We start from the raw sequence: 24,910 nt of genomic DNA on the forward strand, positions 1-24,910 counted from the left end.
CCCTCCAACTACCCCCCGAATTAGCTTGATAGATTGCGCTCAAAAGATCTTCTGTCGCTCGCTTTTAACTAAAACCCAAACCTGGATGGATGAGAAGAACATCCTCTCTCCCTTACAGGCAGGCTTTCGACGGAAGACCAGCACTATTGACCAGGCTTTTCGCCTTCTCTTGCTATATTGCAAGGTGGGTGTGTTGGGCAAAGTCAGCTTATATCTTGCCTTTATAGACCTCAAAACCGCCTTCGACCTTGTCCCCAGAGACCAACTCTGGCAAACCCTCATGAATATGGTAATGCCCCTCGAACTTTTAGAACCTTTGGTCAGGTTGCATGATGATAACTTTGCACGTGTGAGGTGGGGCAACCAGGGACAACTTACCGACCCAATTAAGATCCGGCGCGGGGTACGCCAAGGGTGCATTTTGGCCCCTACCCTTTTTTCCCCTTTATGTCAATCATATTGTCGACCTTTTATGTTCAACTCCAGCTGGTGCCCCTTCGTTGGCGAACCAGAATTTAGCTGCTTTGCTGTTCGCTGATGATACCCTTTTGGTATCTAAAACTCCTATGGGTCTCCAGAAGCTCCTGGACAAATTTAAGGCTTTCTGTGATGAGAGGGGCTTGGTTATTAATACCATCAAAACCAAGTTGATGATAATGAACCCTCGTAAATCCTTTAAATGGAATCTGGTCCTAAATAATGTCCCTTTGGAGAGGGTTTGCTCCTTTGAATATTTGGGCATAGTGGTCTCCGATAGGATGACCTGGAATAATCAGTTGAACAAGGCATCCCTAACATTCTCTCAGCTAGCAGGGGCATTGTGGCGCGAGCTTTGTTTATCATATACAAAGCCCGTAGCCCCAGCTCTTAAACTCTATAGCTCAAAGGTTGTGAGCAGTGTACTCTATGGGGCAGAACTGTGGGGTCTGGTGGACGCAAGGAAATTAACAACAGTTGAAAACAAGTTTCTTAGGAGTCTTGTAGCCCTGCCCCAAAGCAGCCCCCTCCTTCCTTTGAAATTGGACCTGGGAGCTAAGTCTATACATGACCAAGTGAATCTGCGCCTCTTGCTTTTTTGGTATAGGTTGGTCACTACCCCCGACCTGGCCCCTTATGTTGCTGCTTTTAACGAAGTGTCCGCCCTGGACAGGAACAAAAAAATTGGGTGGATAAAATATGTTAATACTGTTCGGGCAGCAATTGGCCTCCCTAATGAGCCTGCTAGCTCTCCGCCATGGTACTTAAAGGACCAGCTAAAGCGTCAATATTGGCTATGGGTAGAACAGACCACCTATTCGAGGATTCGTCATGGTTGTTTAACCGATATTTTTTTAGACATAAAATCCTCAAAATACCTTGAGAAATATCTTCATATCATCAAAGTGCCTGGGGACAGGAAATTGTATACCCAGTTTAGGTTTGGCTGCTTACCCATCAATGCCTTTACCAACCTTTGGCTAAACAACACCAGCCAGCCCAAAGGATGCCCATCCTGCCCCGACCCAAATGAAACTGTGGGCCATGCTTTCTTTGCATGTTTAGCCTACGACAGTCCAAGAAGAAATTGGTTGGTCCCACTATGCAGACAGCTGGGGACCCATTGCCATCTTGACGCACTACGGATTTTAAGATCAGATACGAGACAATCCTTTGTATGTGCCATTGCAAAATTTCTTGGCCGGTTCTGGGCAATTAGGCGAAGGCTTCTGTCCAATTTTCCTTGTGCCAGGGACCAGCTGTAGTAAAATTCTTACAAATCGAGGGTGCTTTAATCTCCAGGATCCTGTTTTTAACTTCCTTTTCAAAGTTTTTATCAAAATCTTCTTAAATTGTGGATATCGTTAGTCATCATTGCACTCACACTTTTTTCCTGTTTTATTCTTTTTACTTGATTTTTAATTGAGTACACACATAGAAAGGTTGCATCTTAGTGATTTCCCCGGTGTTTACAATTCTCATTATGTGATACTTGACCATTAGAACCTGGTGTATTAAATATCTACTTTTACTTGTGTTAACTGTATCATGGCTCCATTGCTAAGGAAGAATATGTGTGTATTATTTATGGTTTTACAACCGAAATAAAGATTATGACCAAATAGGGACCCTTGCTTCTAAGTCAGGGAAAGGGGATTACCCTACTGGATAACCCCTGCTCACCCCCTTGGTAGCTTGGCACAAGCAGACAGGCTTATCTCAGAGGCAGTGTGTAAAGCATTTGTGAACACATACAGTAATACAGTGGAAACACTACAGATGGACACCACACAGGTTTTATAACAATAAGTATTCTTTATATAGACTTAACATAAGACCACAAATGACAAAAAATCACAATACTGTACTCAAAATTGACTTAAAGATGGTAAATGCGACACAGTTCTCACAAAAGTACCTGGATGCATAACGCAAAATAAACAAAAGACTCGCAGCGTTGGAGATGCGTCGGTTCCTTGCTTCAATGGAGGCGATGTGTCGCGCCTCAATGCTTGCGCAGAGTAGGGGATGCGTCTTGATCCTTACCGGAGAGGTGGTGATGCGTAGATTCTCGTGCTGCGGCCGGGTTGCGATGCGGCAAGATGGCACCTCGATGCGATGCGACAATCCGGTGCGATGCGATAAGATGGCGCCCTTGATGCGACGATGTGAAGACGATGTGTGCACGCCCTGGCAGCCTTGAAGCGACTCTGTACTTTGGAGCCACGACAGGCCCTGCGACACGCTTCTCTGGTGATGCGACGGCGACCCTCACAGTTACGACGCGCTTCTCCGGTGATGCGACAGCAGACAGCTGCGACAAAGACACGCTTCTGGGGAGATGCGGCGGCACGCTTCTCCGGCGATGCGACAACTACAGCTGCGGCAGCGACACGCTTCTTCTTGTTGCGTCGTGCTTCCAGCTCCCAGCGACACGCAAGCTTCTGCAGATAGAATTCCCAGCAAGGAAATTCAGAGTCGAGCTGGTGGTGAAGTCTTTTGTCCCCGAGACTGAAGCAGGAGGCAAGCACAAGTTCAAGCCCTTGGAGAAATATTCTGCAAGATGATCAAAGTCCTTTGAAAGTTCCTTCTTCTCTCCTTGGCTCTGAAGACATCACTGTAGGCCAACCCAGCAACACAGCATACTGGCAGGGGGGCAGTACAACTCCAACAGCTTCCTTTGGTTCTTCTCCTTGGCAGAGGTTTGTCTTGTTGTTCCAGAAGTGATCTAAAATCTTGGGGTCTGGGTCCCCATATTTATACTACTTTTCTCTTTGTTCTCTGAAGGCAGAGAGGCCTTTGCCTAGTCCAAACCAGTTCTGGTCAGTCCTGGAGCACCTTGCTGACAAGACTCCTTCTTTCCTTTCACAGAGCAGGCCAGGTACATCAGATGCACCACTGGAGGTGGAGGCAGCATTATGGAGGGAAGGCACAGCCCTATTCAGGTCCCAGGTGCAGCTCCTCCCACTCATCTACCTGCAGATCGTTCTATTCAGTCCTGTGCTGACTCACCCTCTCTCCTGGAATCCCCCAGCCCCGGTCACTCACAAAACCAGACACACAATACACAGCCTAGCTGAGGTAGGCTTGGACAGTTAAGCAAGAAAATACCTACTTTCTAAAAGTGGTATTTTCAAACACAGAATGTTAAAACCAACTTCACTAAAAGATGTGTTTTATCATTCTGAGTTCAGGCATACTAAACTCGAATTTCTACCATGTTCCTTGAGTCAGTTAGGATTATAAGATGTAATAATCAAACTGTCCATTCTGGTCTATGGGGAACAGGTAGCCTTGCAATAGTGAAAACGAAAATGGCTGTAATTCACTATTAGGACATGTCACACACACCAGGGCATGTCCTACCTTATACTTACAATGCACCCTGACTTGGGCCTACCTTAGGGGTGTCTGATATGAAGATAAGGGAAGGTTTAGGGACTGGCAAGTGGGTGCACTGGCCAAGTCGACACGGCAGTCACAGACTGCACACAGGCCCTGCAATGGCAGGCCTGAGACACACTTTGCAAGCTGCTTCTGTGGGTGGCACAACCAGTGCTGCAAGCTTACCAGTAGAATTTAATTTACAAGCCCTGGGCACACATGGTGCACTGTACTAGGGTCTGACAAGTAAATCAAATAACCCAATCATGGAGTCTGTTGGACCTGGCCCTTTTTGAAGGGTCATCCCTAAACTTTTTGCCTTCCTCCTGTATTTTTTCTGACCTGGTGTTGGCTGATTTATGACTCTGGGCACCTTACCACTGCTGACCAGTGCTAAGGTGCATATGCTCTCCCTATGGTAAAATGTATACATTGATTGGTGTCCATGATTGGTTCATTTGGTTTACTGTCAGCCCCTAGTAGAGTGCACCAGGAGTGCCAGGGCTTGTAAATACAAATGCCGCTAGTGGGCTTGCAGCACTGGTTGTGCCACCCACAGAAGCGGCCTAGTAAAATGTGTCTAGGATCTGCCACTGCAGAACCTGCGTGCGGTCTGGTACCGTCGCGCTGACTGCGCAAGTGCACCCACTTGCCAGTCCCTAAACCTTCCCTTAACTACATATTAGTCACCCCTCTGGTAGGCCCAAGGGCAGGGTGCATTGTAGGCATAAGGTAGGACATGCCCTGATGTGTGTGGCATGTCTTAATAGTGAATTACAGCCATTTTCGTTTTTCACTATTGAAGGCTACCTGCTCTCCATAGGCCAGAATGGGCTGCTGGAGTCACTACACGCTGTGACCCCAGTGGACTCATAGAGCATGGTAGAAAGTCATGTTTAGTATGCCTGGACTCAGAATAATAAAATACTTCTTTTAGTAAAGTTTATTTTAATATCCTGTGTTTGTAAATACTACTTTTAGAAAGTTAGTATTTACTGATCTGGCCATTCAGTCCGCCTCTGCGCTGTGTGTGTGTTCTGCCTAGCAACAGTAAGGAGCAGGGTTGGGGAAACCCCAGAGACAGGTTGGCTGCCAGGTGGTGGGTAGAGAGATTACACCAGGATGGGTGGGAGGAGTACACCTTTGACTCTGAATAGACCTGTGCTCTGCCAGCACAAAGCCGGCACCGCCCCCTGTGGAGCGGCTGATGTCTCTGCCCTGCTGCTGAAAAGAAAGCGCAGAGTCACCACAACAAAGTGCTCCAAAAACTGGACTGAGCCAGGCCCAGGCCCCCTGGCGCTAAAGAACAAAAGAATTGGTGTATAAAAGTAGGAGCCTGGCTCCAAAGAAATCAGATCCTGTTTGCGCCAAGAAGAAACTCTGCCTGAAGGAGAAGGACCTGGAGAAGCTGAAGGAGGAATACTGTCTCTCTGCCTGAGAGACTGGCCTGCAGTGGGTGCCTGTCTGCTGGAAGGAGAGGGAAAGCCTGAAGAAAAGGACTTTGATTCAACTTGTGCCTTTAAAACAATCTCCAAGGGCTTGCGTGTGAACTTGCCCCCTGACCTGCGCCCCAGGAACAGTGGGCGCTACCATCCTGAAAGAAGAGGAGAAGTGCCTTGAAGTGATTCAGCAAGCTGACCCCGGAGAACCTGTGCATCCCCTGATCTCGCTGAGCAACGCGACTTCTGCTGCTGGCGTGGCTGCAAACAACGTAAAGGCCTGACAGCCCGAGCACCGTGAACAGTTGCCCCCTCGAGCCGTAGCTCGCAAAGTAAGGTGGAGATCTCCGCGCCTGAGCGCCGAGTCCCTGTGACCCCTGCCGGGTTGTAGAGGCTTCTGCAAAGGACTAAAGTGCCCTGGTTCGCGTCTCCGGCCGAAGCTAACAGCGCGCGGCGCTGTGATCTCACCCCGAGGCTGCCCTCCTGCTTCTGACCCCCTTCGTGGCAACCTGCATCCTGCCCGAGCGCCCCACGAAGCTCCGCCGTCCCCTGGACACTGGGGACACCAGCGCGACGTGGGACACCCCTGGACTGGACCGCGAGGCCGCCACGAACCTTCCCCGTGAAATCTGCAAGGTATTGTGCCAGCGCGTGAAAAGTACGGCCCGTACTTGCCTTTGTACGAACCGTACCTGCCCTGTAACTACGGGTGCCTGGTTCGCACCGTACTGCCTGTGAAGTGCCTTGGTTCGTACCCGCCTTGTAAATACTTGTGCCTGGTTCGCACCGTACTGCCTGTGAAGTGCCTTGGTTCGTACCCGCCTTGTAAATACTTGTGCCTGGTTCGCACCGTACTGCCAGCTGAAATAATGGCGCTTTGAAAAGTGCTCCTTTTGGCTGAGTTCGAGCCGTAACAGCCTTGGTTCGACCCGTACTTACCCTGGGAACAGCAAGGTTCGAACCGTACCTACGTTTTAACCGTACTGCATTGAAAAGCATTACCGGTGCTCACTCGAGAAGAGTGAGACTCGGCAAGCGTACTCCGGCTCACGCGAGAAGCGTGGGAAACGGCAAGGCACTGTAAAAACCTTGCCAAAGGCACCCCAAAGGCGCTACGAAGTGCCCAGAAGACCTAAGAAACCTATTTTAAAGAGAACTGTGCCATTTTTACAACTGTGGACTGCCCGTAAAGCATTTTGAGAGTAACTGGATTATTTTACCAAGAGAACTGTATTTATGCAACCTGCCTGAAAGAAAACCTTTTATATAAAGAATTATATTTTGGACATAAATACAGCCTTGTGTCTTTGTGTGGTGGGGTGGTGATTATTGTGTGGGACAACTTGAACGCTTAACCTATATGCCCTCTGGAAATTTAGCCTGACTGCTCGCGCCACGTTACCTAGAGGGTGAGCAGGGGTTATTTTTAAAGAGGTGATCCTTTGCCCTGACTTAGATGAAAAGGGTCCCTGCTTGTCGCAAGTGCATACCTGCGCCAACCAGAGACCCCGGATTCTAACATTGGTGGCAGCGGTGCGGATTTACGGATTTGCGTTCTTGGTGTCTGCGCAGTGATTACTAACCATTGCACAGTGGACAGTCCAGTAGCTTAAACCACAGAACTTTTTCAAGTTTTAATTTTCGCTTGCCAAGGAAAAAGAAGATCCCTTGCGTTTGAAGCCATGCCGGGCTCAAACAGCATAGAGAAAACCGCGTCTGAAGCCTCTGAGGCTGGAGAGGTTGAATGGGATGAGTCAAAACTGAACAGCTACAAGAGAACTGAACTCAAGTACTTCTGCAGGAAGCTCAAGGTTCCACATGCAGGATGCAAGAACAGATCAGATCTCTACAAGATGCTGAAAGCCTGGATTGAATCAAGGGGTGCAACTAAGGAAGTTACACCATTGAAACCAGCGGAAAGCGTTCGCAGTTTTGGCAGAGGCCTGTTGCCAGAGGAGCTGGCAGACAGACAGGCCGCCAGGGATCACGAAGTGTTATTGGCAAAGCTGGAATTAAAAATCCAATTGGAGCTAGAAAGCAGAAAGCTGGCTCTGGAAGAAAAGAAAATGGCTCTTGAAGAAAGAAAGATTCAGATGGAGCATGACTTCCTAATGAAGAAATATGATATGGAGCTCGAGAGGCTTGAGGCCATGAGTGTCTCAGCCCAGCAACAAGAAAGGTGCGTAGCTCAGAGATTGAGCTTTTCTGAGTGGGAGGAGGAATCCAGCTCAGATGGTGGCAGCAGTATTGAATTCTCTAGTGTTGAAAGAGTAGTACGCACACCCAGAGATGTGGCGCCTGACTTGAAGGAGGGGGTTAACACACACCAGGAGGTTCAAGGGCATGAGGTAGCTCCAGTAGTGCGCAGTATCCCTGAAGGGAATAGGGTAACTGGCGCAGGGGTTCATAGTCCTAGTGGCGGGAGGGACACTCTACTGGCTCTAGATGAGAGGCGCAGGGAGAGGGGTTCCCCCAACATTGAAGTCCTGGTAGGTGAGTGTGAAGACCGCCCAGAAGAGTGTGGGTTGTGTGACAGAGACAGTCAGATACTGTCTTGCCAGTCTCAGGAGAGTGGTGTGGAGTACGTGTGTGAGGCACTGGATGGTAAGGTGAAGGCTAGTTTGGTTAACCCTGCTAGGGGGCTGTGTGATCCAATTGTGGGAGAGCATATTTTAAGTCCCTGTTTTCCAGAGCTAGGCCAACACCTGTGGGAGGGTGAGTTCTCTGACCGCAGGGAACTCACATTGGAGGCAGACCTTTTGGTGGATTCCAGAGGGTCTGGAGAGGCATTGGGGAGTGACCCTGTGGGGAGTGGCTCAGGTATCTTCCAACCCAGAGTGGTGGAAGTGGTGCAGAGTAGCCCAGCTAGGTCCCATGGTAGTGGGAGGGGTGTAGGGGCTCACGTCCTGTCTCAGTGGAGAAGGAGTGAGTGTGGGGCTGCGTGCCCCCAGGTGCCCGAAACCCAGTCTCAGAGCCTGGATGGTTCTTTAAGGGAACACCAGGCGGGGAGCCTAGGCTGTCCTGATGGGCCACCCGTTGAGGGGGATCCCCTAGTGTCTGGTGAGCTGGGAGTGTCTGTAAGCAGGCCTCCATCAGTTCTGGTGTCTGGCAGTACCGCTCCAGTTGGGAGGGTGCAGAGGTCCAGATTGAGGGGTGAGAGGGGGAAAGAGTCCCCAGTGGAAGAACCAGTGGGTCAGGGGCCAGCCAGAAGGGCTGCGTCCCCCGTGAGTGACCATGGTGACACCACTTCTGTCCTGGGGGATCTTCAGGCACTGTCAGATGGACAGGGGTCTGGAGATCAGCGCCAGGCAGACTGTCACACGACACATGAGTTATGTGTCACCCTCAGGGGGGGCATGCGTGCTCCCCGGGAAGTCCTGGTGCGCCAGGCGAGCGTTCAACCGCATGGGTTGGACCCAGGGTTGGGAAGCCAGGTTCAGGTGTTGTCTGACCTGGAGGGTGGGACCACTGTAATCAGTGTCCTGACCCATGTTGCTTCTAGGGGTACCACGCCAGTTGGGAGTGGGCAGTACTCTGGAAGGGGGTGCAGAGGGAGGGAGTCCTCGCCTCTGACCCCGGCTCAACTGAAGGGTTTAGACCCTAGGTTGAAGGGCCAGGTTCAGGGTGTCCCCCCTGACCTGGGCACCCAGTTGCAGGATAGAACCCCTGAACTGGTGGGCGAATTGCGCAGGACACCTGCCACAGGTGCCGTGGCAATTCTGGAAGGGGGTGCCACTCCAGGTGGGAGGGTACAGAGCCCCAAGGAGGAGGACCGGGTGTGGGAGAGGCCACCCCAGTCTTTGGTCCAGCCGCTGGGTACAGTCCCGGGGCTGGTGGGTCAGTGCCAGGATGTCATACCTGACCTGACAAGGGGGAGAATGGACAAAGGGTGCCAAGCACCTGGGGCTACTGGCCCCTGCTCCCTGGCACCACAGAGGATTGAGAGCCCTGAGAGGCATACGGCCTGGGTCTCATCCCTGACTACTGTCAGTGGCCACTGTAGCATTTTGCTGTCTCTCTGGTGGGACACACCTGTGGGCCAGTTAAGGTTAGGTGCTGCACAGGTGGTGTCCACAGGCAAGGAGAAGGGTTCCCCATGGATTGGCTTGGTGGGCCCTGAGAGTATGGACAGAGGGAGTCCGATAGGTTCAGATTGGCGTAGAAATGGAGTCTGCCCCTGCAGTTGCGGGCCAGGTCCTTGTTCTATCGCCCCAAGCAGGGAAGACCATCACGGTGGTGATTGGTCTACCCTGCGTTTTGGCTGGAAGGGGGTTGTGTTGGACCTGGCCCTTTTTGAAGGGTCATCCCTAAACTTTTTGCCTTCCTCCTGTATTTTTTCTGACCTGGTGTTGGCTGATTTATGACTCTGGGCACCTTACCACTGCTGACCAGTGCTAAGGTGCATATGCTCTCCCTATGGTAAAATGTATACATTGATTGGTGTCCATGATTGGTTCATTTGGTTTACTGTCAGCCCCTAGTAGAGTGCACCAGGAGTGCCAGGGCTTGTAAATACAAATGCCGCTAGTGGGCTTGCAGCACTGGTTGTGCCACCCACAGAAGCGGCCTAGTAAAATGTGTCTAGGATCTGCCACTGCAGAACCTGCGTGCGGTCTGGTACCGTCGCGCTGACTGCGCAAGTGCACCCACTTGCCAGTCCCTAAACCTTCCCTTAACTACATATTAGTCACCCCTCTGGTAGGCCCAAGGGCAGGGTGCATTGTAGGCATAAGGTAGGACATGCCCTGATGTGTGTGGCATGTCTTAATAGTGAATTACAGCCATTTTCGTTTTTCACTATTGAAGGCTACCTGCTCTCCATAGGCCAGAATGGGCTGCTGGAGTCACTACACGCTGTGACCCCAGTGGACTCATAGAGCATGGTAGAAAGTCATGTTTAGTATGCCTGGACTCAGAATAATAAAATACTTCTTTTAGTAAAGTTTATTTTAATATCCTGTGTTTGTAAATACTACTTTTAGAAAGTTAGTATTTACTGATCTGGCCATTCAGTCCGCCTCTGCGCTGTGTGTGTGTTCTGCCTAGCAACAGTAAGGAGCAGGGTTGGGGAAACCCCAGAGACAGGTTGGCTGCCAGGTGGTGGGTAGAGAGATTACACCAGGATGGGTGGGAGGAGTACACCTTTGACTCTGAATAGACCTGTGCTCTGCCAGCACAAAGCCGGCACCGCCCCCTGTGGAGCGGCTGATGTCTCTGCCCTGCTGCTGAAAAGAAAGCGCAGAGTCACCACAACAAAGTGCTCCAAAAACTGGACTGAGCCAGGCCCAGGCCCCCTGGCGCTAAAGAACAAAAGAATTGGTGTATAAAAGTAGGAGCCTGGCTCCAAAGAAATCAGATCCTGTTTGCGCCAAGAAGAAACTCTGCCTGAAGGAGAAGGACCTGGAGAAGCTGAAGGAGGAATACTGTCTCTCTGCCTGAGAGACTGGCCTGCAGTGGGTGCCTGTCTGCTGGAAGGAGAGGGAAAGCCTGAAGAAAAGGACTTTGATTCAACTTGTGCCTTTAAAACAATCTCCAAGGGCTTGCGTGTGAACTTGCCCCCTGACCTGCGCCCCAGGAACAGTGGGCGCTACCATCCTGAAAGAAGAGGAGAAGTGCCTTGAAGTGATTCAGCAAGCTGACCCCGGAGAACCTGTGCATCCCCTGATCTCGCTGAGCAACGCGACTTCTGCTGCTGGCGTGGCTGCAAACAACGTAAAGGCCTGACAGCCCGAGCACCGTGAACAGTTGCCCCCTCGAGCCGTAGCTCGCAAAGTAAGGTGGAGATCTCCGCGCCTGAGCGCCGAGTCCCTGTGACCCCTGCCGGGTTGTAGAGGCTTCTGCAAAGGACTAAAGTGCCCTGGTTCGCGTCTCCGGCCGAAGCTAACAGCGCGCGGCGCTGTGATCTCACCCCGAGGCTGCCCTCCTGCTTCTGACCCCCTTCGTGGCAACCTGCATCCTGCCCGAGCGCCCCACGAAGCTCCGCCGTCCCCTGGACACTGGGGACACCAGCGCGACGTGGGACACCCCTGGACTGGACCGCGAGGCCGCCACGAACCTTCCCCGTGAAATCTGCAAGGTATTGTGCCAGCGCGTGAAAAGTACGGCCCGTACTTGCCTTTGTACGAACCGTACCTGCCCTGTAACTACGGGTGCCTGGTTCGCACCGTACTGCCTGTGAAGTGCCTTGGTTCGTACCCGCCTTGTAAATACTTGTGCCTGGTTCGCACCGTACTGCCTGTGAAGTGCCTTGGTTCGTACCCGCCTTGTAAATACTTGTGCCTGGTTCGCACCGTACTGCCAGCTGAAATAATGGCGCTTTGAAAAGTGCTCCTTTTGGCTGAGTTCGAGCCGTAACAGCCTTGGTTCGACCCGTACTTACCCTGGGAACAGCAAGGTTCGAACCGTACCTACGTTTTAACCGTACTGCATTGAAAAGCATTACCGGTGCTCACTCGAGAAGAGTGAGACTCGGCAAGCGTACTCCGGCTCACGCGAGAAGCGTGGGAAACGGCAAGGCACTGTAAAAACCTTGCCAAAGGCACCCCAAAGGCGCTACGAAGTGCCCAGAAGACCTAAGAAACCTATTTTAAAGAGAACTGTGCCATTTTTACAACTGTGGACTGCCCGTAAAGCATTTTGAGAGTAACTGGATTATTTTACCAAGAGAACTGTATTTATGCAACCTGCCTGAAAGAAAACCTTTTATATAAAGAATTATATTTTGGACATAAATACAGCCTTGTGTCTTTGTGTGGTGGGGTGGTGATTATTGTGTGGGACAACTTGAACGCTTAACCTATATGCCCTCTGGAAATTTAGCCTGACTGCTCGCGCCACGTTACCTAGAGGGTGAGCAGGGGTTATTTTTAAAGAGGTGATCCTTTGCCCTGACTTAGATGAAAAGGGTCCCTGCTTGTCGCAAGTGCATACCTGCGCCAACCAGAGACCCCGGATTCTAACAGAGTCACTAATCAATACATCAATTTAATATAGGGAGCAATTGAACTGTGGCACTGAATAGAAGTGGCACAATGCCCAAAGCATCTAAACTAGCAAAGCATATCAAAAACAGAGGAGGCAATCAGAAAAAATGGAAGGGAGACTAACGCCAATGGTACCAGGTCTAACAGGGTGTATCTGTGCATTGTCGGGGGGCATGGCATGAAATAAATCAAAGTTTGTTCTTAAAGAGAAAGAAATGGACTCAGACGTCACTGAAAGGGAAATGTGGCTTTCATTCCAAAAGACAGAGAGAGCTTTGTAAAAAAACTATTCTGCTCTTGTTGAAGACTTTGGCAAACACTTTTGAGGACAGCGATTGGCGTTTCAACAAACAAACTTTCTGTTTCAGGCCCCTCAGAGCTGGAGAGAGGTTTATTTGATACAAACTTTGGAAGGCTCAAAATTGATCACACTGCAGTATCGGGCTACAATAAAAGTCCCTGAAATTGCTCAGGTGAGAAGCTGGTGTGTTGCAGCCCAGAGCCAGCTGAGTACAAGGCGGGACCTCACTACGGCCTGTGTGCTCGGGGGTCAGTGCGAAGCATTATTCCCTACTTCCCTAACATTAGGCTCCCTTTCTGGTCAGCCTGTGGATCAGTGAGCAATGAGGGGCCTGTGCACCCCGTCTGCAAATGTTTCCCTGTCATCTAACCATTGCCAAGGCAACCCCTGCAATTAGAATACAAATTACCTTGGCTGTACCGCAGCAAACAGGCTGCTGACTGACTCTGCGTGCAAACTAGAAAAGAAAAAAACACTAGGTAAACAGCGGCCACTCTCAGATCGTCAGCGATTCAATGTCACTGGCGACAAAACGGGACGGGGGAAAGAACGGAACCAAAAATATACCTTGTAATTCATTGCTGCCAGCCTTGGTGTCCACACTCCCTAGGCAACCTGCCTCTACAGCACCGGAGCAGCAAACATCTTAACTCTGAGGGAACGCTGCACAGAACAAAGCAGGTCCCAGCATAGGCCGAGGCCTGAGAAGGGCACCGTTTCAGCACCGAGCCTACCAGCTTTCTTTAAGTTTGCACACTCTCAAACATTTCAAAATTGCGATTTTACAGTTTGCGACTGGCAGCAAAACGAACAGCCGAAAAGATATATATAGGGGTCTAGGCAGCAAGCAGAGACATTGCAAAGCCCTCGCAGCTGCAGGGAACGTCCTTCGAAAAGGTTTCTAAAAGTACAAGTGGACAAACTTCGTGGCAAGACCTCTGAAAACTGGGAATACAGCAGAACATTTTGCTTTGGAGACCGGGCGCCTAACCAGATAGCAGAAGAACACACACTGCCTAAAAGCACAAAACAAGCGCGGTGAAAGCAAATCGCGCAGCAAATTGTAATTAAATAAATAAACAGGCATGGTCCTCAGAGTGACCTAAAAAGCTATCGCCATGCCACGTCATTTTGGGAATTAAAAAGTAAGTGCTCACCGAGAAATTAGAAGACACTGTGTCACGCCGCGGAGTAAAAGATCAAGTTCCTGTGGGCGTGGCCAAAAGTGGACAAGGCGGTAACCAGGAGGGACTAAGAAGCCTCCATTTCAATCATGAGCCAGCGTTTACCATGGAGGATGGCGCCAGCGTCACACCAGCGAATGAAAAAGATGGGCGGGGCTTCTGAAAGCTTCGGAATCCGTACTGATTCCAAGAAGCCTTCGCATGGCGAGAGCAACGCATGCGCTGCTAACGCCTGGCAAGACCTAAAAAAAACTCCTTATGTACATTTGTGGATCTGTAACGCATGTCAATTATTAACTGTTATACTTTTTACTTTGTGTATTCCTGTCATTTAAAGGTGTATAACAATGTCTAAGTAGGATGTGTGTTGCCAATATTGTGTGTTACACCAACTTTATTGATTGTGCTATTCCACTAAGACAGGACCAACTACGCCTTGAGAACATAATTGCTGTTCTTGTATGCCAGCGTTCCATGCTATTGAGTGTTAAAAATACGTCTTATGTATTAAAACTCAACCCAACATGCGACGTAAGAAAAGCACATGCCTGAGATGATCCCAAACTCTTGCATCAGAAACAATTTGTACTTACTGTGTAGACACAGATATCTACCTTTAAGACGCTAAGGTAAGTTTATCTATTTGCAGATAAAACAAAAAGTTTTGAGTTAATCACTACCATTAGGATTGTTCAACACAATTAAAGGAAGTTTGGAGATTCTCATACCTGCAACCACATGTTCCCGGAGCGAATAAATGATCCTTAACTGCCCACTACCTACCTGCACTAAACAGATAGTGCTCAGTGAGTATTATGTCTCAACAGGATATAACACACGAATATTTGCCTCTGCCTAATGATTCCTTACCTAATTTGTTCCAGCGTGTCCAAACTCTCTGACGAAGTTAGAGTCAACGGCGTGCTGAGCAAGGTATGCCAGGTAAAACAAGTGTTTCGAAATGCCTCTCGCAACATCTTGTGCATCGATATAGTGACCATGAGCGCCATACTGGAGTTTGTTTTGCCGGCTATTGCCCTATTTAGTAAAGTTAGTTTCATGAGTGGCATTTCCATTAATGGGTGCCATCTAAATCCAATAGTATGGAAAGAATGATGACAAAATTATTGATTTCTACTATCCGACAATAAAATCTGCTGAACCACTATTAGGTGCTGTTATTCAACTGTGGGGGTATTACAAATTATACGTGCCACGTGTAATCTATGCGTTGCAAACAATTCCAAATTTGGCCTCTTTCATGACAATCGTTGCTCTCTAATAATAATCATGATATTGCAAAAACTAGTCTACTGAAACACATTGAGAGGATACCTATTGTATGAAGAGTTAGAATAAAGACAGGTGTAAACACAAGGTGTGAGGTGTTATTTGGAGCTATTGGAACTTCAAAGGCCATACAATCATGGCTTTAAAAAGGAGAACGGTTAGCTTTTACACATGTTATTGTATGCAAAGCAGAGAAATAGTACCTAATGTGTGTTCTGTATATTGAATGTATCCCATATTGTTTATTACATCTGGATCCCTCATAAGCAGAATCCTATCTCTAATTTGTCATTTAATCCATTCAGATTCATTGTGTCCAGTTTCTTGTCCCAAAATGTTTCCAGCTGCAATAATGTTTTGAAATTATCTCTGCATGGGAAATTTTGCAATGTCTCATTGATTTGGAACTTCATTTGTGCAACAGAGTGTCTATGCTCGATCCAATGAGCAGCAAGATTGAAATTAACGTTATTGTTCATGATCTTACTTTTATGTTCGGTTAGTCTGATTTTAATCTTTCTTTCAGTTTTTCCTACATACAGCAGGCCACAGGGTCATTTAATGGTGTACACTACATTACTGGAAATGCAATTGACTGAATTATTCAGTTTGAATTTTTTCTCCCGTCCTTGGGTGCAATAGAATATTCCCAGTGGTGATGTTATTGAAGTGAATGCTATTTAGGCACTTTTTAGTCCCTGCTTTCTCTTGGATGATTGGTGAAACCTTCAAAGATAGAATTTCCTTTAAATTACATGATCTGGTGTAGGCAAACATTGGTTTCTGGTCAAACAGGCCGTGGAAGTCCAATTCTTGCTGTAAAAGTTCCCAGCAGTTAAGAATATATATATTTTTTTTTTTAAAGAATAATGTTTTTGGTGTTCCTGGATTTGATTGAAAATCTAGACACAAACACCATCCTGTTTATTATTTCTTTAGGTTTCCTTTGCAACAATTTATTGCGTTCCATAGATAACGATGGACATTCACGATTTTCCAGTAACGGTTTAGGATATCCTCTATTAATAAATCTCTCTTTTTGCTCTGCCAATGTGGATTTACATGCAGTAATGTCTGAGGATATTCTCCTTGCTCGAAGGAATTACGAGTATGGCAAATTTCGAATTAAACAGTGCAGGTGGAAGCTTTGAAAAAGCAAGGAGCTATTCCTCTCTGTCGGCTTCTTATACATCTTTGTTGTGATGCCATCCACACATCTAAAAATGCCAAACTTGTCTTACTGATAATATGGGTGAATTGTATTCTAGGGTTCTTGGAGTTCAGCATTCTGATATTTTCAAGCAGCATAAACATGGTGTTTCTCCATATCATGAAAATGTCTATAATATCAGCAGAAAAATAATAGATTATCTGTCCAAGATGAGTTTGATAAAACTTCCTCTTGTTGAAATTTTGCCATGTATATTGGCATACGCTGGTGCCCCTGCGAAAACCATAGAATTTCTGCTCAACTGCAGACAGAATTGTTTGTTCCATTCAAAGTAGCTGTGATGCAAAGTAAAGTTCAGTAATTCAAGCAGGAAACCTTTGTGTGCATTTGTTGTGGGTTGTTGTAATAATGCCCATTCAATGGCTTCTAGGCCCTCAAAGTGTGGGATTGATGCGTATAAATAAACCACATCTATAGTGCATAGGTGCCATTCTTCATTTTGCCTTGCGGGAAATTATTGCAATCGTCTTAGGAAATCTGTTGTGTCTTGTATCTACCTTTGCCAAGATTGCACAAAGGGTTGTAAGTGTATGCCAATATACTTCCCCAGGGGTTCAAACACTGAGCCACACCCAGACACAATAGGTGGAAATGGTGGATCCATCTTGCTCTTGTGTATTTTTGGGAACATATATAGTTTTGGTATTCTCGGAAATTGTCTCGTCAGGTACATCTTTGTGTTTTCATCTATCTAATCAATATCCAATGCTTTGTTGAGTATTTTTTGTAATAAATTGGAGATTTCAGATTTGGGATCTGAATCCATCAAAAAAATATATGGATGTATTGCTGTTCACTTTACTTACTCCTAGATCAAAATAGTAGTTAGATAAATTGGTGTGCACAATCTGCATATCCTCTTATGCCAACACGATTTCCCATGATTAATTTCTGTTACAGCGTGCATCTTTGTCCAACTTTCTTTCATTTGGAGAGCAAGAAACAAGTTTGGCTTAGGGATACATGTGTAGTTTTTTTTTTATATAAGAAAATTATAACCTAGTGCTAACAAAATGGGAACTTGCTGTATGGTGCAATTTACGATACTGCCTCGCTCATCTCACAGCAGTGCATAGCCATTGTAAGTTTATTGAGAAGTTATTATATCTTTGAGGAAATAATACAAATATTTCATGATCTGGTACTTGTTTTGCACAAAAAGCAGTGTTATAAAACCCATGTAGTACAAGGAACCGTAAAATATGGAAAATATTTCACAGTTATGTGTAAAATACAAATGTTGTCATCCTAATGGTGGTCCCCAAACCACTGTCCAGAGGTTTTACATTGTCTGGGTTACTAAAGTATGCAGCTTGGAGGACCAAGGCTATTGAAATTATGCAGTTAAAAATGCAAATTATGTGGCAAATTGTCTGGTGGTATTATTTTTATCCATTTTAACTAGAAACAATTTTGGGGAAATCTGCATATTTTGGAAATTGTAGTAAATTCATAACTATGCTATAAACTCTGTAGCTGCAGATTCACATAAATCCACTGATCTCACCACTGCCCACTGTTTTATCAGGAATCTGTTTATAACAGGAAACAAAACCTCAACGTTTTAATTATAGTCAATGCCCATTGCTACCTGCACTTTAAATAAAACAGCTTGTATAATAAAAAAATACATAACGCGCACTTGTCATTGCCATCTCAGACTTTCGGAGACATTTACAAACCACAGGCGCAAAGATATCACTAGAACGCCTCAATGATAATATTGGACTATATTATACAGTTACCCGTTAAGTATCCTCTGTGCGTACGGTTGCGAATTGTGGAGATTCGAAAAGATACTGGAGCTCTATATCGGAGCACAAATTCATAAGGAACCTAGTGATGCTGCCCCAAAGTTCCCCAATCTGCCCACTTATGTTAGATATGGGGCAACGTCCGATTAGCGGCATTGCTAAACTCCATCCACTGCTATTCTGGGCCAGAGTCAAGAGGACCCCGGAGTAGTCATCTTATGCTGAAGCTATGGCAGAGGTCATCCGCTTAGATGTTTTTAACAAGGTGGGGTGGCTGAGTAACATTAAGAAGCTTGTATTTGACATAGGGCTAAAAGAAGCCTTGTAAAATGACTACTCGCCCCTGCTCCGGAAAGCTGCATTAAAGAAGCACTATTGGGAATGGGTCCAACAAGTAGACATTGACAGCGCCGAGAGGGGTCAACTAACTTTAGAATTCTTAATCCACAAACTGACCAGATTTCTCGAACCCTATTTGATCTAGTAACCCAAGACAGAAAGCTTTATGTACAATTCAGGCTTGGCACTCTTCCAGTTAATGAGGTAAAAGCCAGATGGCTTACTAAAGACCCGTGCCTCAGTAAATGTCCACGATACGTGGCTCCTGTAGAGTCCATAGCCCATGTGTTGTTTGCTTGCACTGCTTACGCAGGTCCAAGACGGAAATGGACCAAGCCCATCTGCCAGCAACTGGGCACAAGGAACTTTTGGGAAGCTCTCCGCATTTTAAAATCAGACACAAGAGCTGTGTTTGTTTGCGGAGTTGCTAAGTTCCTTTGCCACATGTGGGTTATCAAAACAAAGAGGCAGGTAGTAGAGTGGCAAATAGTATCTAATTAGGCTATCCCTCGAGGCAGAATATAGGGTTTACACCATTATAAGCTGGTGACCAACAACTAAGGAGGCTTTAACTGTATAACTATTACTAATGATATTTTGGGATGTCCTAATATTGTGTATATATATATATATATATATATATATATATATATATATATATATATATATATATTTTTATTTTTTTTTGTTTTTTGTTTATTCTTTTCTTTTTAATCCTGGTGTTGCTCCAATTGACATGATTTGAATTTTTATGAAATTATACTAGTACGAATGTGTTCTTAAAATGAATGATTTTATCGACCTGGTGTATGTGACACTTTTGAAGGCATTTTTGCTGAAATAAGTAATCTATTGAGTATCCTCTGTGCCTACTCAACTTTAAACCATTGTGTAGCTGCAATTAGATAAAACTCAACCTTAAACAAGAGACAACTCATTTAGGTGCTACCCATGTATAACACATAAATACCAAAAGAATTTGCTTTCAATCGACTCACTAGACGGCATAAGGAATAAGGCCTAAGGGCTATGTTAAAACATTAACAGAACTTGCGTGTTTACAAAGAGCGTTGAAATCAAATATTTAAAGCTTTCTTTGAAAGTTCAAATAAATCAACCACGGAAGAAGGTGTGGTCTAGTTGCTAAGCTGTTCCTCTGAGGACCTTGGTTTGAAATCGGCTTGGCATTAACTGAAAATTGTGCAGTTGTGGGAAATCACTTAATCAAAATTTCTTATAATTTTAATGTGTGAAATACTACTGTAAGTGAGTGTAACAAAAAGATTTAAGCTACCACTTGATGAATACAATCTTGCATCATTTTTGATCACCTCCCATAATGTGCAACGCTCTGTTGCTCTCGGGCTAGGTTCATGCTATAGAAATACTAACAAATGCATGCTTTTCAAATTGTTAACAGGTATCCAGCCTAATATTCTCTGTGGATTCTCCTTCCTTTTGAGCTGTTGGTGAGCCCCCCTCATTTTGTGACAGCCAGATAAAAGCTCCCCACAATTTTCTTTATTTCTTTATTCTGGTTTATTCTTCACACCCAAAGTATACTTCTCTATGTATGTGAGAGCCCTTTCTTGGGCACATTGGATACTCCTCCCACACACATCTTCGTGTTCTATGGAAACATTTTATCACTATGCAGTTCATGCTACTTTTAAATAGATACGGCACTTTTCTCTGCATCGGACCAGCGGCATAGCTACCATTGGTGCAGTGGCACTAGAGCCCAGAAAGCTGAGGGGACCGATGAACCCTGATAATTTTTAGGTCTCGTGAGCCAAAGGCTCAAAGAGACATTTTATATGTGGGTTTTTCAAAGTGCTACCCACATTCTTTTGGCTGGCCTAAACCTTGAGTGCACGAGATCACATGCACGTGCACAGCTGCTCCTCTGCTCATTGCATTCCCCCCTCCCTTCTCACCCAGCCCTTTGATGCTCTGCTCCATTACTTTCACTTTCGCTGCTTTGACCCTTGCATTCCCCCCTCCCTTCTCACCCAACCCTTTGATGCTCTGCTCGCATCTCCCTCCTCCCTGGGCGTGAAGTGGAGACAGAGCCATCCTGCTTGATTAATGGCTTTGCATTCCCATGTGTTCCCATATTAAACATGCCCGAGGCGCCAGCCGAGCACAAGGCTCACAGAGACATTCTCTTTACCCTCGTTTGTTTTTGCTTTGAGCCGTAGAGCAGAGAAATGGGCATAATTTCAATGTTGAAATCCAAAAAATTATCTAAGTGGATTGTTTCACAGGTTGAGTTGATCTTGTCCCAAAAACCAGGATATACATTTAAAATTAAGAAAACCGCCGAGACACCCGGAACAGTATTCGGAAAACCGGGACTGTCCGGCCAAATCCGGGACGTCTAGTCCCCTATTGGGCATGCAAAACCAGAAATGAGACTTTCACACCGTGTGCGCGCGCGCAGTCTACACTTAGAAATGAACACTGTACTCGTGCAGACGAGGTTCACCTTGGTATCACACATCCGTGACATCCCACAAACACCTTTACGTAAGAATAAAAATCATCCACACCCCTGCCGATAAGGCTTTTTTTTAGACCTTATATTCTCAGTAGTATAATATGTGTGATTTATACCCATTCGAATGTATAATGCGTTACTGCAACACACTCTCCAATAAAAGTTACATACTTGTATTAAATAATAATGTGATGTGGCGCTCAATTTTAAAACGTTGTGCATTCAGAACAAAAGAAGTGTGCAACCGTCTGTGGACGCTCTGTGTAATCATGACGTGTGTTTGCAGAAAACGACATTGTGTGAGTTAATTGCTTCAAGGAAAGTTCTCGTCAATTAAAGTTACACTGGGAAACGTAGAACACGTCAACACAGAGCAGGTTCGATTAGAGTGAATTTAAGTTTCTGACAGAACTCATGATGCGGAAGCGGCCGCACCCCCAGAATACACAACGTGGCCAGCTAACTATTAAACTATTTTCACTTTAAGAAGAGCTGATAAGCCACGGGCCTGCCCCTAACACGCAGCACAAGCTGCCTGATCTATGCAGAGTTCAACGTGGAAGGTTCTGTGAATTCTTGCGTGAGAAAATCACCGTTCAAGTGAAAACAATTTATTTGTGTTTTGTTTCATTTAAATCTACCGAAAAAAGTTGTCCCTTTTGATTTTGGTTTGAACCCCCCTGTAGGTAGATCATAAGTCGAGAATATTTGCGAGGCACGCCCTCTACTGGTGCTTGAGAACAGAACAGCCAACCTCTGCCGACCTTCCTCTGATATAAGTATTGTGCACTGCTGCGACAATGTATCTCTTAAAAGCCTGCGGCGTTGAAAGCACTAATGACCTTACATATTTGTACAAGCAAGATAGGCTTCAAAGCCAATTTTGAAGGAGTATTTGGGGGATCTGGGTCCTCTGCAAACATGTAGTTTAATGATTTAGTATCAAATCGTGTGTTTGTTAAGTAGATGCCACCAACCAAACCGCATGGTAATTTAGCTGCCAAATTTTTCATATCAATGCGTGGCATGTTAGGCGAATCTTTTTTTTAATTACAATTCTGGGACTTGTAGTCTAGTTTAACCCAGCATAAATCCAGGACTACGAGTCCCAGGATTCTAACAAGCATTGGCATAGCCAATAGGTCTCGCTTTTGGGACGTTATAAGTGTTTAGCAATGCAACAGTTGCATAACTAAATACTTATAAAGGTCCCAAAAGCGAGACCTATTGGCTATGCCAATGCTTGTTGTATTTACTACCACACCAGCATTCAAGGTGCCCATTTCCCCTGCTTGCACCAGGGCCAAGGCATCCGTGCTATGCTACTTCCTCAGACATGCATAGGATTCGCTCAGTACTAACCATCATGCAAACATCTGATGCCCGCAGGTCTGGTGTACACACACAGCTCCAGCAGTGCTCGGTGTCTCAGGGGAATGCATTGGGGGAAGATAAAAGATCTGGCTTTAATGTGCTAATGCACGAAGGGACAGGCTACCACATATGCCTTTTCCATGCATTGTCACATTAAAACCGGACCTATTGGCCTTTTAAACGTGTCCAGTGTGCGAAAGTGTAGCCCCACCAGCACTTTTCAGTATAGCCCCCTATCCCCCCACACACGCACCCTGAAGTTAGGGTCTGGTTGAGCCCCTGTCCCCAGGAAATAATAGGAGCTGGTCACAGAAGCCAGGATACTCACATATATGATTTACATCTGATACTGTACGTAGAGATCAAAGAGGACAACGAATACTGGGCTGCAGAATTGGGCAAGCGACTCTCAGTGCCCTAAACAAGCAGAGGCTGTGCTATACCAAACCAATGTATACTGACATTAAAAACCCGTTTGTGAGACATATCAGTTCGACCTGCGAGAGCCAATGTAAGTGAATCGATAAGAGAATCAAGCGAGCTGTGAAAGCGCTGGCGCATCTAGTGGCAGACTCCCCAAGATGTTGATACCTGTAGTCCGAAGGCACTCCCGTCTGCTTTCCTACTGTGCTGATTGATCCAGTGGCAGCGGCCGTATCAGTCCCTCCGTTTACAGTGCCCGGAGCTCAGCTTGGGAAGCCATTGCCGTTACCAGGCGACGGCCGGAAACTACGTCACAGAGGAAATCTCTGTTGCGCTGAAAATAGCGAGGAGGTAGTGGCCTTAGGGGGCGGGACTTGTGCGGTTTCTTACGTTGTTCTCCTGGCGGTGTGTAAAAGCTGAGCAAACTTCAGAGACACGAACTATGGAGTAAAAATTAGTATAGCACAGTGGAGTGGCTTTCAGGTGTTTAGTTGTGCAACTTACTTTTGTTCTACTACCGGGACCGAAGTACTGCAAGAGTCCAATTGTCCTGCTTTTTGGTTCCCTCTATAAATTAATCCTCTTAACGGACGAACAGTGTTACTCTTTCAGTCCTTTATGGCTGTGAAACAGGTACCTGTTAGTGGCGAGGAAGGAGAATGTGCAGCACAGGCGGGGTCGTCCCGTGATGCATCCAGCCCTCTGCTGATAAAACATACATGCCAACATTTTATAAGAGGAAGGAGTGAGATTCTAATAAAAAAAGAAATCGGGAGAATGTATTTCCCCCATTACCATCTATTGAAATATAAGTAGTTTCAGGTAGGAGACAGCCAAAATTAAGCCATTTTGTTGCTTAAAAATTGGGAATCTCTCGCCTAAATTGGGTCTATTAGCATGTCTGTATAAAATAAACATCACTGAATGTGTGAATGAGTACAATGCCAAGGACTCTGTCCTTGGAACAGGCGCGCAACGCCCAATGTGCTCAAGGGGCTTCAGCCACCCCCTCCCCCTCTCGTGTGTGGCAGCCAGGGCTGAGACAGCTTCCCGGACACACACACAGCCGCACCCGAGTACTTCACAGGTCTTTAAAAGACCATTTGCTTGTTAATGAGGGTATGTTGTTTTTCATCCCTTCTTAAAGCCCTTGCATCTCCACTCTGCCTGTTGCTGGAAGAATCAGCCCCCCCCCCCCCCCCCGAATTGTTTTTCTTAGCCCCCCGAAATTTGACTCTAGTTGCGCCTCTGACTGGGAATATATGCCCTTAATGTTTACTTCTTACACATCAGTGGACAAAGGCAGAGGGAGAAAGTGAGTTACCAAAGATCAAACATCAAGACCCAAAACAGCAGTACTGTTAGTTGTTGCAAAGACAATACACAGGGCGTTAAATGGGCTGGGTCCTACTGGTGCTTAGATATTGGCAGTTCTAGAAAGGTGTTGTGTAATAATATTTGGTATCCCCTTTGGGATGTATATCTCTTGGCTTTGGCAGACTCCAGAGGTCTTGCCTATTGGACCTCTTGGACGGGTGCACGAGCAGCCCCTCCCACCTAAGGAGGGCGAGCATAGGCTTTAGTAGGCAGAAGTAGCAGCTCTCCAAGCTGAGCAGCTGAAGGAATGGACACATCTCTGCTCTGAGTTTACAGAGGCACTCAGGATGGGTCTCACCAAGGAACTCAGCTGTTTTGTTGGTTTATTCTGCCGGGACCTCGCATTATTTGAACGGACAGCCTCAAGATATTAACTAAATGTAAAATAAAGGAGAAACTTAAAGAGATATCTTGAATGCAAAACAAAACGAAAACATCATTTTAAAGAAGTGGAATTAAATCAACACGAGAAACAGAATACAACATTTTCCAGCATTCGCGAAAATAATTTTAGATTCTATTAAGGACACAGAGGTGAGGATTATGCTTCTCAATTTCTTTACTCCTCAAACAGCAGCCAATGAGAAAACAGTTAACATTGAAAAATACTACATATCCCATGAGGCTTTGAACCACGCCTCCTTCATTAACCAATCACACATGAGGTTAGCATACAAAATAACGAGGCACCATCTTGACTATCTCTTTCTTTGCAATAAGCAGTTCTTCAGTGTCCGAAAAACAAAGCAATAATCCTGGCTCTCAACAAAGAGCAACCAACAGCAGTTCAGGCTCCCAATGGAGAGCAACTCCCAACAGGTCCCAGACGAGACAACCATCCTCCAACAGCGAGA

At 46.3% G+C, this 24,910-nt stretch overlaps 1 protein-coding gene across 1 annotated transcript in view; it reads right to left on the reverse strand.

The window, feature by feature from the left end:
• The window catches only part of MAP9 (microtubule associated protein 9), a 276,353-nt gene extending 253,347 nt beyond the window's left edge, over window positions 1-23,006 (reverse strand). The window contains exon 1 of the mRNA XM_085641709.1: window positions 22,848-23,006. The gene's annotated coding sequence lies outside the window, so the exon portion shown is untranslated. The remainder of the gene's footprint in view (window positions 1-22,847) is intronic.
• Between the last annotated feature and the right edge of the window lie 1,904 nt (window positions 23,007-24,910).

The sequence above is a fragment of the Triturus cristatus genome, chromosome 2_2 (assembly GCF_964204655.1).
Source record: "Triturus cristatus chromosome 2_2, aTriCri1.1, whole genome shotgun sequence".
Lineage (NCBI taxonomy): Eukaryota > Metazoa > Chordata > Amphibia > Caudata > Salamandridae > Triturus > Triturus cristatus.